We start from the raw sequence: 15434 nt of genomic DNA, 5'->3' as shown, positions 1-15434 counted from the left end.
ACATGAAGAGGCGCCCCGGCCTACACGTCCGTTTGGAAATACTAGTAGAAAAGTACTCGCCGTCGTCTCACTGATATGTTGGAACGGGACCACATGTCAACGAAACATGGTGTGTAATTTCTCGTGCAAAATGCGATCTGGTCGCGTTGGCCCGAGGTGCCGCATTAGTTTTTTTTTAAGTTTGCCGCATTAGTTATCGACCTTTATTTTTTTAACATACAATCTGAATGGATAGATCCTGTGGTCATCACACGTGAGCGGATATAGTGATGGTTGATTCGCCCGAGCAACTTATTACTATGGGAATATGGGAGTACCAGCGGATTCAAGGAACAGAGAAATGATGGCTGCTTTGTCCGAGCAACTTACTGTGGCGAAGGTGGGGCTCTGTGATTTGACTGCTCACTAGTCATTACTACTGCGGCGCAACGACCGGGGTGAATCTTTCCCTGAAGTTGTGTTGTGCACTCAATATTGCTGCATGGCAGGTGGAGCCGGATGAAGGATGTCCAACATGTCGGCGAAATGAAGTTGAATTGTTTCTGGCATTGCTATCAATCCTTCAGGATTTGTTTATATGTATGCATAATTTTAATGAAATTGTACTATGATGCTATGAAGGTTTCAACTTTGGTTCCCATAGGAAAAAAAGTTTCAACTTAGGATTCATGTGTCTTGCCTCGAGATTATCTCGTTACAACATTCCATCAAATACAAATGAAACTACCATGGCTACCATGGCTAATGTATCTTAATGGTTCGTAGATCAGCGCCAATATTCACATCAGAACTGAAGACAAAGTTGTGAGAAGGTGTACAAATAAAGAAAAAAATATAATTGATCGATGCTGTTCGTAGGCATGGCTCCATTTTCTTGGCACAATGTTCATTGCTTGGAAGCTAGTTTCACCCAGATTTGTAGCCAAAAAAGAGGTGTATGGAGGACACCACAATCCGATCATTTTGCGCTGCTCCACTAAAATCGAGCGGACCATCCCTGTTTGCAAAGATATCCAGATAGTGTGATTACGATAATAGTGGAACTAGATGATGAAACATAACACACATAAATAGAAGCCGATCACCTGTACGATCTCTCTTTAGGACTAACTTCTTGTTGGAGAAGAGTAGGCACGGAGTTGGATGAGGAGGATAGAAAAACCAATCTCCTTTTCTGCAGTCCCACAGAAATGTAAAAACGTTGCCCGTGTGACATTTTGGCGGAACTGCACAAAACACTCTTAAGAAAAAAGTGATTTGTGCAGTTCACCAAAAGGTCACAATAGCAACGAGGTGAAAATGGATAGCCCTGTTTGCAAAAGGAGGTCGAAAGGAAACAATTACTGCCCAATAACATGAGTTGAAGACACATACGCCGACAAAAAAGAAGCATATTCCATGTAATAAGGGAAAGATAGCACATGGTGGTTTATCAAAAGTGGTTTGAGGACGAGATTGCAAGATGGAAAGTACGCTGGCTGAGATACAATTTAAGCAAACAACTAAAGAAGATCCACATGCAGCAACGTGGGAAGATGGGCAGTAGAGCAAGGCCGGAGGAAGCTGTACCTGAGGGTCATCGGGATGTTACTAGGAGGGCACTGACGACCGGGATCTGCCCATACTGCAGCAGCGAGCAAGTGGTGAAGGCCCTTCCACGCTGGAGCTTGGTCAGAGAGAATGGCGGGTACCACGGATCGGGACGTGCTGCCTCAACACCGTCGAATAGAGAGACGATGCACATCCTCCCTTTCCGCCGGCGGACGGGATGTGGCCGGATCACTGACCAATGCTGAGAGAGAGAGGCCACAGCCGCCTTGTGTGAGATGGTGTGACGAGAGACAAACCCATTTTTCCATTTTCCCCACGGCAATCATTTTATATTCTGTACGTGCCATTGAGGAATATATAACTTTATTTAATACTAACACGTCAAGTCGAACTTTGTTCCGTCTAGGCATGGTAACTGACCCTCCTTCGAGTAAACAACCGCTACACGCGTCAAATTATCACGTGGGCTGCCTTTTCATACAGAAACGAACTCCATCGTGTACCCGCACAGATGTGGCCGAGAACGAGACATGAGTACATGCGTCCTGCGTGCACTTATTCTTTAGGTGCAGGTACATATGTGGGTGGGTGTGAGAGAGATGGTTTGTGCGAAACAGAGGCAATGTGTTGATGATATCTCAAGCAGAAAAACGTAACATATGCAATGTGTGTGAAACGGAGTCATGGACGTGAGATATCGATAGAACTAAAAACAGGGATGAAGTGTGTGGCTGCGCGATCGATAAAGAGTGCCATCGAATTTGTGTTTGCCCAAAGATACAGGGCGGCTGGCCTCTGGAATTTGAGAGGGCAGAGGTGCAGTTTTTCTCCATGGCATGGATAGCTACCTACAACGTTTGACTATCGGTGGGGGGGGGGAGGGGGCAGAGACCGATCGACTAGTATATGTGTGGGGAAGGAGAGAGACCTACCTATGTATTGAGGGAGATTGATCGACATCCATGGATATGTGTAGCAGAGGAATAAGGTTGGGAGAAATACAAAGGTAGAGCGTCGGAGGGTTGGTGGTGGAGTGGCGTCTCACAAATGGTGGGAGAGGCCTGCTACACAAACGGAGGGTACGTATGAGTGCAATATAAATAAGAGAGGGCGGGGATGTCTGTCTATATATGCACGTGCATGTGAGAGACGGGTCAGGAGGTATGCAAGGATGATGAGGGGAGAAGATATGGTTGTGGTAAGCATACGTAACGACATAGGAAGATCAACCGTCGTGTGTCCCAGAAAGGGAGAGACATAACTAGCGAGGTAAGTGTATCGGTGCTTGGGTAAAACGAATTATAGTCGACCTGGCTATATGTAGGGAGATCAGTTCATATACATGCCTGCATGTGTTAGAAGCAAATAAGGTCTGGAGAGACAGACAGGGGGAGAGGGGTGCGGCTAGGAGGTGGTGCGAGAGGCCTACCATGTCGAGGGGGGAGGAGTGTGCGAGTATGTGATCAATGAAAAGAGGGGAGGGAGTGTGCACCTGCGTGGAACCGTATTGGACATAGGGGGCATGGACGGTGAGAAGAGAAGAGGGGATGTATATATGTGTTTGTTGTAGGCACACTTGGCTAGAGAGGTATATCGACCGGTGTGTGCCAGAAAGAAGGAGCCGGGGGCCTACACACACAGCGGGTGGACGACCTAAAGAGAAATAATAAACGTGCGCGATGGAGGGGACGCTAAGGGTGGGTGAGAGGGGGGCGGGCGTGTGCATGCACGATAGAAAGTTAGCTCTAGCTAGCTACAAATAGAAGAGGATCGTGAAGGTGTAAAAGACAAACAAAGATCATAATTCATTATAAAAAAGTGGATACGAATACTTGAAGAAGATATCATAATGTAGAACATTGATTATAATTTGGGCTAATGTGTGGCTTTTGCAACTCAGGTCTAAATACTTGTCATAATGTAGGGGGCGGGGCACTATACTTTGTGTGATAAACACGGTGTACATATGGAACATGGTTTAGATTATGAATATATAGTTAGTACATCAAATGTACTATTATTTGGAATCAACATCAAGTGTATTCAAAAAATAGAATTCGAGTTAATGTAGTACACATAGTTCATATCTATCCCTATAGTAATCATGTGGTGTGTTATTAAGGTAATACACGAATGATGGTTGAAGTTGGCAACAATCATGATTGTAGATTCTTATTGAAATAGAGAAACGAATTCAAATTTGGTTCGAATTGCAGCGGTAGTATAGACATTTGGAATGCACTAAAATGTTGGTATGAGTAGGTTACATGCATTATACAGCAAGCGAAAAAATTTAATTGGACATAACATGGATTCATACTCCCTCCTTCCATCTATATAGGGCGTAATGAGTTTTTTAAGACCGCCTTTGACTATTGACAAGATTAATAGTACATGACATGCACAATGTGAAAATTATATCATTGAAAGAACCTTTCACAGACGAATTTAACGGTGTGCTTTGTGTAAGTTGCATGTCATATATTATTGCTCTAATATTTGGTCAAAGTTAGCATCGAAAAACGCATTAGGCCCTATATAGATGGAAGGAGGGAGTAGCTTTGAATAGCATTTGTATAGTAAAACGGGGCAAGACTCTCTTTGTGTGGTGTGAATAGTTTTATTTTTTTTGTTTTCTTTTTGGTTGAGGGAAGTGCGAATTGATTTGGTACGTACAAGTACAATATTACTACATGTTAGGCTTATCCCTAAAATTCAACCCGCGTCTTGTTATATCCCGAAATTTCAGATATCGTGCTCCCAAAACTAGCGCCTTCACAACCCGCGCCTTGCTATCCCGAAATTACAACGCGCGCGAAAAATCCCTCCAGTTGCCAAATCCCGACACGCAAAATCCCCCTTCTAACCCTTAGCCGAAAGGGCCGCTAGTTCAAATCGGTGGGGGGTACTTTTATAACACACCCTACATTTTGGACAAGCGCGTCCCTAAGTCATGGTTCACCCCCTCCCATTGCCCCCTTTTCGCCATTCGAAATCCCAGGCCGCCATAACCTCTCCGCTCCAGCTGCGAAACCCCACCCTCCTCCGTCCGCTACCTCACCACTGCCCAGCCGAAGCCTCTTCCCCAACGACGTCGTCCACCGCAACAGCTCGACGTCCCTCGTCCACCTCCCCGGATGAGGATCCGTCGTCCATCTCGTCGTCCCGCGGGTTCAGCCGTCCCGTCCTCCACCTCCGAGGAGCTGCTCCAACGATCGCCTCGTCTATCACGGTTACTCCATCCCCATAGCGCCGCCTTAACCTGCTCCACCGAAACCGCAACATCCTCACCGACTCCTCGGATGAAGCCGGGGCCTACTCGGCGCCACCAAAGAGGTTGTACACTCATCGCATCGCACCTTCTCCTTAACTCGACCTCCCGACGCTGACGGTGCTCCATCGCGCACCCCCATGGAGCGGCTACCTTGAAGCCAACGCCGCGGGCGACATCTCCATGGCGGCTCTCCCCCAGTGCGAGGCCCCTTCGGCAGCGGCATCCATACCAGCCGGATCTGCTGCTGCTGCTCCGACTCTCTCTTGCTCGCTCGCGCTGCTGCTACTGCTCCGGCTCTTGCTCGATCGCTCGCTCGCCCAGCTGCTACTGCTCCGGCTCTCGCTCGCTTGCTCGCACTGCTGCTGCTCCTCTCCCCCTCGCTCGTGATGCTGCTCTGCTCCGATTTATCCACACTTCAGTCAACTGAATCGACTTTTGGGTCAGTCAATTTTCAGGGGTTGGGGGGGGGCTCACCAAAGTTAAGGAAGAACCACCCGCAGCGGGGACGGGGGCTCGCCGAAGAGGTACCCCACTATCTATGTTAGGGTTCAGGGTGGGGGGCGGGGGCCTAGAGGGCTGGCCGGGGCGGCGGTGGGGAGTTGTTTCGGGGCGGCGAGGCGGCGCTGGGGCCGGCGGTTCGGCCGGTGGTGGCTGGCGGCTCAGGGGGGTGCAGGTTGAAGATGAACTGCAGACCCTCCATAAACTACATGTCAAGTGCCTCTCTTCTACCATTGCGTTCAGTTTTGACAGTAACATTCAGATTCCACAGTAAATTTCAGTTTCAACTGTTAAGTTCAGAGTCAACAATTTTTACCTCATCTGTTGTAGTCAGGTGGTTTTTGGTGATGTAAATTTTACATCTATTTTACATCATCTATTGGAGATGCTATTAGAATCCCAGATGAGATTGACGATGTCTATCTTGTGCTGCTTCAGCCTTGACGTCTTACGGCTCACCAGAGCTACTCCAACGACAGAACGATCCATCACAATAGAGCAGTGCCCTGGACACTGTCTACAGATTCCTTAGATCTTCCTCCATACCTTCGACAGCCACCTCTGCCTCAACTGCTTCATCGATCAACCCAATGATGCTGAGGTCTACACGGCTACGGCAAAGAGGTTGTACATCACTTATTACTATACATTCATGTCCATCCATTAGGGCTATTTTGGTTCAATGGAAAAACATAGCAATAGGGAATTTTCCAATGGCACTCTACTATTCAGTTATTCATGCATTTTGTTGAAAGGAATGAAGCAAAACATCCACCTGGACCTACTTTTCAAAATCCTATGCATGAAAACAAGACCAAGTGCATTAGTGGCAGAATAACATTCTAACTGTACACGCTTTCATATGGTTTCACTTTATTTTGGCCATGTTTCTTTGCATTCCTCTGCTCTTCCAATTCCTGTAAACCAAACACCCAAGTTGACAGAAATCCTGTGTTTACAAATGCTCTGTTTACCATGTGCATTCCTATCCTATTTCGGTGTTTTTCCTATCCCTGCGTTTTTAGAACCATGCAAGCCAAATGAGCCCTTACAGAATTACTTCAGTTATAGGTAGGTGTCAAAGGGAACTTTGTGTGGTTTGTCCTGCTCCTGCCGCGACGTCGTCCACCTCACCTGACCTGCTCCATTGACAGAAGCATCCACCAAACCAGACATCACGACTCCTGACCGTCTTTCGCCGCCTCAGATCTCCTTCCCTACCGCCGGCACCCACCACAACGACATCACCATCATCGACTCAGCAGATGAACCTGAGGAGTACACGGGTCCACAAGAGAGGTCGCACTCTTTTGTTTCTGCTTATGTTATGCATTGCTTAAAATTACCTGCTACTTTATCTCCTGTTCACCTCTTGGACTCCAAGTCAGGTCCACATTAATGTTCAAACTTGAGTTTTAAATTAGTTATGGGGCACATATCGAGGCAGCAATGAATAGTATGTCTGTCTAATATCTGGTTCACCTAGGGTATGCCCATGTTGTTCATCTTGGGTGGGAAACAAATAGTAAAGCAATCATCATCTGTCTTTTTATTAAATTAAAGCAATCATTAACCTGATATCATTATTTTTGGATCCATCCACTGGTTGTTACCATCACTCTAAATTTCTGCATGCTCTCCTTACATAATCTCACCATTTTTTGTATGCATGTCAGATATTGTACACAGTCATGCTGAACATGTAGAGAAAAAAGAAGAGTTTTGCGCGGCAAAACAATGTCATGTAGACATCACTCCATGGTGGGTTCAATGGCAAACCCTCCCCACCCTCTCCAGATTGTAAACCAGAGGCAGATATCTGTTCTAAGGCGGATTCAGACGCCGCTGACCACTCCTATTTACCCCCCAAGGTGTTTGCTCTACCTTGGCATGATGATGTTAGTCATATCATGCATATGTTGCCTTGCAGTGCCTACTTTTGACATCATATATGTCATCTGCTTAGTTTAGACATGTTCTGTAATGCCACCTATTTAGTTTCTATATCATATATGGGAATTATGCAGTCTCGTGTCTTTTAGCCAGCCATAATATATGTGAAATGTGCAATGCCATCCTGTTTAACCAGGCATCATATATTTGAATGATATCTTGCCCATCCTTTTCTTCATTACATTTCCATTTGTCGACAATGTTTATACATTAAACTAATCTTCCTGTGAATCAGCCATTTGGGTGGGAGATGAAAAATCTGGAGTGAAAACAAGGCCTTCAGAGCAGACAGTGCTACATGTCGAAGCAGATCTCTTGTTGGGTCCCGATAGCTCCTCAGAGATGCATTCAGAGACAGATGACCAGTCCTATTCCCCCACCGAGGTGTATGCTCTAACTTGGCATAGTTATACTGCTCATATCATGCATATGGTGTCTTGCATTGCATAGTTTAGACATCATATACACAATATTCAACACCATGTTTTTAGTTTAGACATCATATCGAATGCCCTCTGTTTAGCATATAAATCACATATGTGAACTAAATGATGCGATCCTGATTACTTAGGTAATATGTAGGTGAATTATGTCATGCGATCCTATTTAGTTATTCATCATATCTTTGAATTATGTTATGCTATGCTATCCAGTTTAGATAGACATCATATATGTGAAATTATGTCATGCTATCCGTTTTAGTTAAACAATATACATGTCAACTATTTCATGCCCTCCTTTTTCCACACTATCTATTGCATCTGTCTCTCATACAATGTCTGTACATTCAACTATGTTTCCTGTTTATCAGCCATTTAAATTGGAGCGGGTGATGCCAGTATCTAGCGGACTAAAAACACGGTCTTCAAATAAAACAGTGCTACCTCTTGGTGGAGATAGCACCCCGGTTGTACATGCACAAGAACCATCCCTACACACATAACCCAAACTCTCGCAGATTGTACCCCTACTGCAATGGACAGAGAACCAGCTTCACCCAATCTAACCCCAATCCCAGCCGATAGTAACCCAGTTTCTGTTGACACAGCACCATCTCCACCACAGAGCTCCCAAACAAGAGCAGTTAATAAGGCAGCTCTAGTGCCCAAAGGGCCAGTACTATCACGGCGAACTCCAACTCCACCAGTTAGTACGCCTATTCCTGTGGAGGAAGCACAACCAGCTAGTCGTAGTTTAGCATCTATCGCATTTGATGTTGTTAAATCGTATGTGCGTATCTTCCCATCTTGGAAGTATTATACTGAAGATAAAGGAAAATGCCAGCCGCAGGTGTTTGTCCAGGAGTTATGTGTAAGTAATTTTATTCATGACAATTACTTTGCTTTGTCCTTGTAACATCCCAAAATTCTAAATTTTGGAATGTTATATTAAATAGATAGATTTGATTGTTTGTTTGATTGTTGTGTGATTGATTGACTGAAAGTGAGTGAGATTTGAAACTTTTGAAAGTTAAATGAGAGGGAATAAAAGGACTTTCCCAAACTTTAATTTTCTTTTATAATCTCCGTGAATTCAAATTCCTTTGAAATACAAAACCCTGGAGAGAAGATGACATGACTTCTTCCATTTAAATAAATGAAAAGGGTTTTTGAAAAGATTTGAATTTTATTTGGAAATATTTTCCAATTCAGAAAACTTTAAGCAACTCAATGAATTTCATGAGAGAAGATAAAATGATTTCTTCAAAATATATGAAATATGAGTTGGGAGTTTAAAAGGATCAAATTTAAAGTCCTTTTAGAAAATATTTTTAAATTGGAGTTATTTGGGTTTTATTCAAATTATTTTCTCTAGAAATAAAAAATATATGAAAATTAGGGTAAAATGATTCCCTACAATATAAAATTGGAGAGAAATAAATTTGAAATCATTTTGGTGTTTTTAAAATGATTTTTACTGGGTTTATTGCACCAGTAGCACTCTTTGTTTTATTTAAAATTTTGTGGATTTTATTTGACATTAGAAAAATGTTCAAGTTGTAAAAAATCTTTTTCCGAAATTTTTTATATATAATACGCCTATATAATATTTTATTTTGTTTTCACTATTCCTTTTCCTTTCTGTTTCTATTTGTAAAAAACTGTGAGTGCGCAGCATAGTGGCAGCGGGCGCCCCATCTTTTCTTTTTCTTTTTCCTACATGGGCCAGGCCCAGCCAGCCATAATCCTTCCAGGTTTTTTTTTCTTCTCTAGCCGAAAAAAAACTGTAGCGCACAGTGTACGCGCGCGGCCATCCCGTATTGCTTTTTAGCCCATGCGGTTCCTCTTTTCTTTCTATTTCGTCTACATTTAGTCGCACATTGCCTAGCTTTTGATCCCTAAACCTCTTTTCCACCTATAAATATAGACCCATAGAGCCTCCAAAAATCATCCGATTTCGGGTTAAATCAATATTTTGGTTTGACTAGATTCATTAAAGAAAAATATTTTTCTCTTCTCCGGTGGGACTTCTGAAAGTTGTCTTCTTTCTTCGAAGTCGTCTTTTCTCTACCTTATAATGGTATCTTTTTTTACTTCTGTAGTTTATTATTTCTAGACTAGTATGGTAGAATAATTAGATTATCAATTAGTCTCTGTATTTATACATTAGACCTAGAATTCTTTTAGCGTAATTATTTTTCCTCTGTAAAATAGCTTGGCCCTGATTTTTCAAATTGCCATAACTTTTTACTCATCCAAATTAGATGAAACCAGCGTCTATAGTTTCGTCTTGTTTTCACCTATCCAGTGAACCTGTCACATCAACCTTTTGAAATTTTCAAATTTCGAAATTTGTTCAGATTCATATTCAAACTTCTTTTGATCATAACTTGAGTTTCGTAACTCCGATTTGGTTGATTCTTTTCGCAAATCGAAGCTCTTGACCTAAACTTTATGATAAGGCCAAATTCACTTAATTTTGGTAATGTTAGAAATTGTTTTATGTTGCAAGAGCTATTTGCTTTGTTTTGATGCTTTCTGAATTGTCTTCTTCGTTCTATCCGATCTTTAGAGTGATTGCTTATGTGTGGTTACTATTGCTTGCTCATGATAGATTGAACGGAGTGAGACGAATAAAACTATCAGGAGTTATGAGTGTGAACCATCTTCATCAACAGTACGAGGCAAGTTCACACTTTTATCATACCCTTTTACTACCCAGTTTTATTGCATTAGATCAATCCTCAAACAATTGCATGATTAAGATGTGATTAACATATGGGTTTTGGGAAGTAGATGAGGTAGTACCTATTGTCCTGTTTATTATCAAACCTTTGGGAGTTACTTCTACGTTGCTTATATTGCTATGCTATGCTCATAGACGTGGATTGGTTTGAGAGAATTCATGAAAGATGTGAGAGATTATTGTTAACTAAGGTTCTACTTAAGGTGGCTACTTTAATACACATCTGGGTGGATTGAGGCACCTGGGGAATCCAGTGTTGCTTGTTTATTTGGAAATCCCGGGGTTCCGTGTGATTATCCTATGGACCGCCACCCAGACTCAAAGGGATCATAAGATTATTCATGCTAGAAACTTCCATGTGCAGCCACAATCTATTATGGGCTCTAGCATAGTTGATTAAGTCGTGTGAACTCTTACAGTGGTAGACTAGCAGATGTAGGGGAAAGTAGGTGTAACTGTCTACCCATCGTAAGGTGCTAACGCTTCTGAAAGATTGTGTCTCGGTCATCCATTTCTCAAACACCATGTAATGCGAGAAATCCAACGGAGGAGATCGGGTCTTGTGGGTAAAAGTGCGCAAACCTCTGCAGACTGTACAAACTAATCATGGTTAGCCGTGTCCCCGGTTATGGACAATCTTGAGTATCTGGTTCTTGGATTATCATGTTGATCTCATCACCCTTAATTATAATTTGATTGGGTTTTAATGATGATTATTAATTGGGATTGAGTTAGGTGAACCTCCTCAATGTTTAACAACCACCATGATAGTTAAATAAAATTTATTCCTTTGATGTAGGAAAAAATTGGCTTTTCGCAAAAACATTATAACTATAGAGCTTTTCCACCAGCCAAATATGCATGTAGTGATAGCCATTATTCATCATTATCCTATGGTGTGAATTTGCCAGTACATTCAATGTACTGACCCTTTGTGGCTGCAACGTCTCATTTTGTAGGAATCTTACGACGAGTAAGTGATACGTTAGGGTTACGATTTCTACACTCAACTTTGCCGTTGGTGTTGATGGGAATCCACAACCTTGTTGTTACTTCCGCTATATGGATTGAGGTAATAGTATTTACGTTACTTTATACATGTGATTTACCTTTGTTATAAATCCTTGAGTACTGTGTGTGTCAACATACCGATCCAGGGATGACACTTAAGCACAGAGACTTGACCATTTGAGGTCGGGTCACTACAGTCCCATACATCCTACCTCCATGATGGTTATAATACAACAAATTTTCTCATTTTTCTCTATAGAGAAGGACCGATTTGGAAACTCGGGATGAGGTAACCTGTGCTAATACCTCTGCTATCTTTAAGAATGCTTAGTGGCAGTATCGGAATTACCTGAAGAAAACATACTTCACTGGCAAAGAAACTCATCAAATTCCCTTACGTTCTCCTGAGACACATTTACTGGACGATGACTGGGAACGCCTTGTTCTGTACTGGTCCTGAACCAAGAATGTGGTAAGGTCTATGAGCTCATTTTTTTATTTAAGTATTATATTCTTGCGTCTTACTGTACTCTGTTCATGTAGAACAAGTGCCTAAACCTGAAGAACAACTGTTCTAATTTAAGATTCCATTGCTATCATAGTTCAAAAAAGCGCTAGGCGCTATTTGTGCGTTTTACCACCGCCTTGCGCTTTACTGACCAAAGCGCATGCTTATGCGCAGTTATGCACGGATTAAGCGTAGTTATGCGCAATGCATTTTGCCAACGCCTAGTGCCTAGGCGCGCTTAAGCGCTCGCTTAGGCGCGCCTTTTTTAACTATGATTGCTTTGCTCTTGTATCACTGTATTTACTCATACAAACTTATTTTTAAATTGAAGGATCCAATCGAAACTCCAATGGCACAGCAGGTATGTTCACGCATGTTTCTTTAACAGGTTTGCTCTTATCAATAGCTCTATTGATTTCAATTTCAATTGTGTATACAGTTGACTTTCATATCATGCACATTACTAGCATCACAACAGAGCCAATAGTGTTGTTGTACGTGTAGACCCGTGGTACCCATCTGAAATCTTGTTGTGCCGTGTAGTTTCCCACGCTTTGTATTCTTTCACTGCTGCTTTGTCTTGAACTGATATGATTTCAATCGTGTCTCTATTTTGATTTGGCAAGACAATGCAGTGACCATAGGACATAGATATATGTTTGTTTGATGCTTTTATTATGTACTAGTACTTGGCAATAGAAGACTTGGTAGTTTAATCCTGTCCACCTTACTAATGAACTGGTTCACCAAAATGAGTTTCATATACTAGTACATGCTAAACTTGTTATGTGTCTTCTTGTTTCTTCTTTTAGAATGCTGACATAATATTAGGGAAGAGTGCCTTATTAAGCAATGGTAAAGGAAGTAATGCAGATAAGATTCAGGATAATGACACATCCTTGTTGGTCTCCAACAAAGCTGATAAAACAGCTAAGGAAGACTATCTTGAAGACAGCGAGACAACCCCAAAGTCCTGTCTTGGTTTAGTGTTCGAGTTACTGGCCACTACCACTTGCACAAGCTATTCAAACTCACTGTCTGAATCAGTTCGGTTTCTTGAGTCTCAACTAGAAGCTGAAAGACATCGGCCAGCTGTGCTGCGACAAAAAGCAGAAGGACCGCGGAAGTCCTTGGAGCATTCAGATGCATACTTTCTGGTGCAACAACAAGCATTGGAGGATTTTAGCGCCAAACAGGACAAAGCTAATAAGCTTGCTAAGCTTATTGCCAGCATGGTGGATACCCAGGATAACGTTTCTTGAGCTCTTCTGAAGTTGTTTCAGTTATGCTCTTGTTTTGCTGCCGCGTTTATTTGCACTGGTGGCCAATTTTGACGGCCATTGTATGTAATATGCTGCTTTGTTCCCTATATTTGCACTGGTGGCAAACTTTGATGCCCAGTGGATGTAATATGTGTAATAGTGGTAATAGGCTAGCATTAATTGCTTGCTTATTTATTTCCATAGTGTCTTGTTTAGTTGTTTGCTTGTAGTCACTGCAGTTCTTTTTCTGTGTTTTTCTAGTGGCCACAATAGCCTATTTTTGGTAACTAGGCCAAATAATCATGGCAACACACGGACTATTGTAACCATGGGCCTCCTGTGGGCCGTATGATCCATGGGCCTTCTTTGGGCCGTAGGATCCATTGGCCTTCTATACAGGCCGTAGGATCCATTGACCTTCTATATGGGCCTTAGGGTCCATGGGCCTTCTACGGGCCATAGGGTCCATGGGCTTTCTACGGATCGTACGATCCATGGGCCTTCTACGGGCCGTACGATCCATGGGCCGTACGATCCATTGGCCTCATACGGGCCGTAGGAATTAACAGTTCACAAATGGGCCGAATGTAACGATGGGCTGAATTTGGCCCACAAGCAGAAAATGATAGTAACGGGCCGTATGTAACCGAATGCTGCAAATGAGCCCAAGAATCAATGGGCCCTGAGAAGGCCGAAAGATAACTTGGGCTGGAAATGGCCCAATGGAATAATGGGCCTTTAATGGGTATAAAGTGATACACTGTTCATTACGGGCCAGTTTCACCACGGGCCGTTAATGGGCCAAGAGTTACAAAGGGCCTCATATGGGCCAAAAGAAGTCATGGGCCACACATGGGCCGGAAGTGAAAACGGGCTGGAATCATATTGGACGGCCCAGATGACACTACTGGGCCTAATTCGGAGAGGTCGTAACGGGCCCTGGGTTAGCGGGCTGTAAATGGGCTATATGCGAACAGGCCGTTAATAGGCTTTCCGTGGGTCGGCCCGCCAGCTTTTGACCAAGTCAAACGGGCCGGCCTTTTCACAAGAATGGGCCTCTACTGGGCTGTGCCACATGTCGCTGTATCATAGGCGCCTTCGGTCCAATGAGTGGATGACATCTGTCCCAACGGTGAGCCGACACATGTTACCTCCAGCCAATGATGATTTTACACGTGGAAAATCCCCATTGGTCGGGGCTGTTAACGGGTTATCGGATCCAAAACCGGACCCGATAGCTTAACGGCATTCCGTTACGGTGGATGCCACGTGTCGGTCACCCTTGACGAAAGCACTTCTGTGACGTGCGATTTATCGTCATGGAAGTGGACACTTCCGTGATGATAATTTTGGTAATGTCATGGAACACTTCTACGACAGCACATGTATGACTATCTTGATTCTGTCATAAAATCATCATGGATGTACATGCATGACAAAAAACGTGACCTACTGTGACAAACACATATCATGACGGAAGTGTATTTTTTTGTAGTGCATCCAGTCCACAGTCCACCCACGTCACCTCGGTTACCCCGCTTCCAAACCGCCACTCCGCCCTCGCCGCCGACCACCACACCACCGCCGCCAACATGGAGAACAGCCCCACTTGGCAGAGGGTCATCGATGACCTCACAGACGACGACAAGGCGATGCATGCGGACCTGACAGAGATCGGGAAGTGGTTCCCGAGCATTGCGATGTTGTGTAACCACGCGCGTGGCCTTCTCAAGATCATGACCGACGACGAGCTGGACCGCGCCTGCACCGACTGCCTCGGTATCCCTCTTGCGCTCGTCCTCTGCTTTGCGATGTGGGAGACACGCTTCGACGACCCGGGCCAGCGAGCCCGGTGGTGGAGGTACCGGTCTGCCACCGCGCCGCATGATACGTCCATTTTGCATCATGCTTTTCTATCAATATTTATTGCATTATGGATTGTTATTACAGTTTATATCTCAATACTTATGGCTATTCTCTCTTATTTTACAAGGTTTACCATGAAGAGGGGGAATGTCGGCAGCTGGAATTTTGGCTGGAAAAGGAGCAAACATTGGAAACCTATTCTGCACTGCTCCAAAAATCCTAAATCTCGACGAAACTTATTTTTGGAATTAATAAGAATTATTGAGCAGAAGAAAGACCTCAGGGGGCCCACACCTTGGCCAGGAGGGTGGGGGGCGCGCCCACC

Source organism: Triticum dicoccoides, chromosome 1B (genome assembly GCF_002162155.2).
Source record: "Triticum dicoccoides isolate Atlit2015 ecotype Zavitan chromosome 1B, WEW_v2.0, whole genome shotgun sequence".
Lineage (NCBI taxonomy): Eukaryota > Viridiplantae > Streptophyta > Magnoliopsida > Poales > Poaceae > Triticum > Triticum dicoccoides.
Note: the sequence above shows the minus strand (reverse complement) of the source record.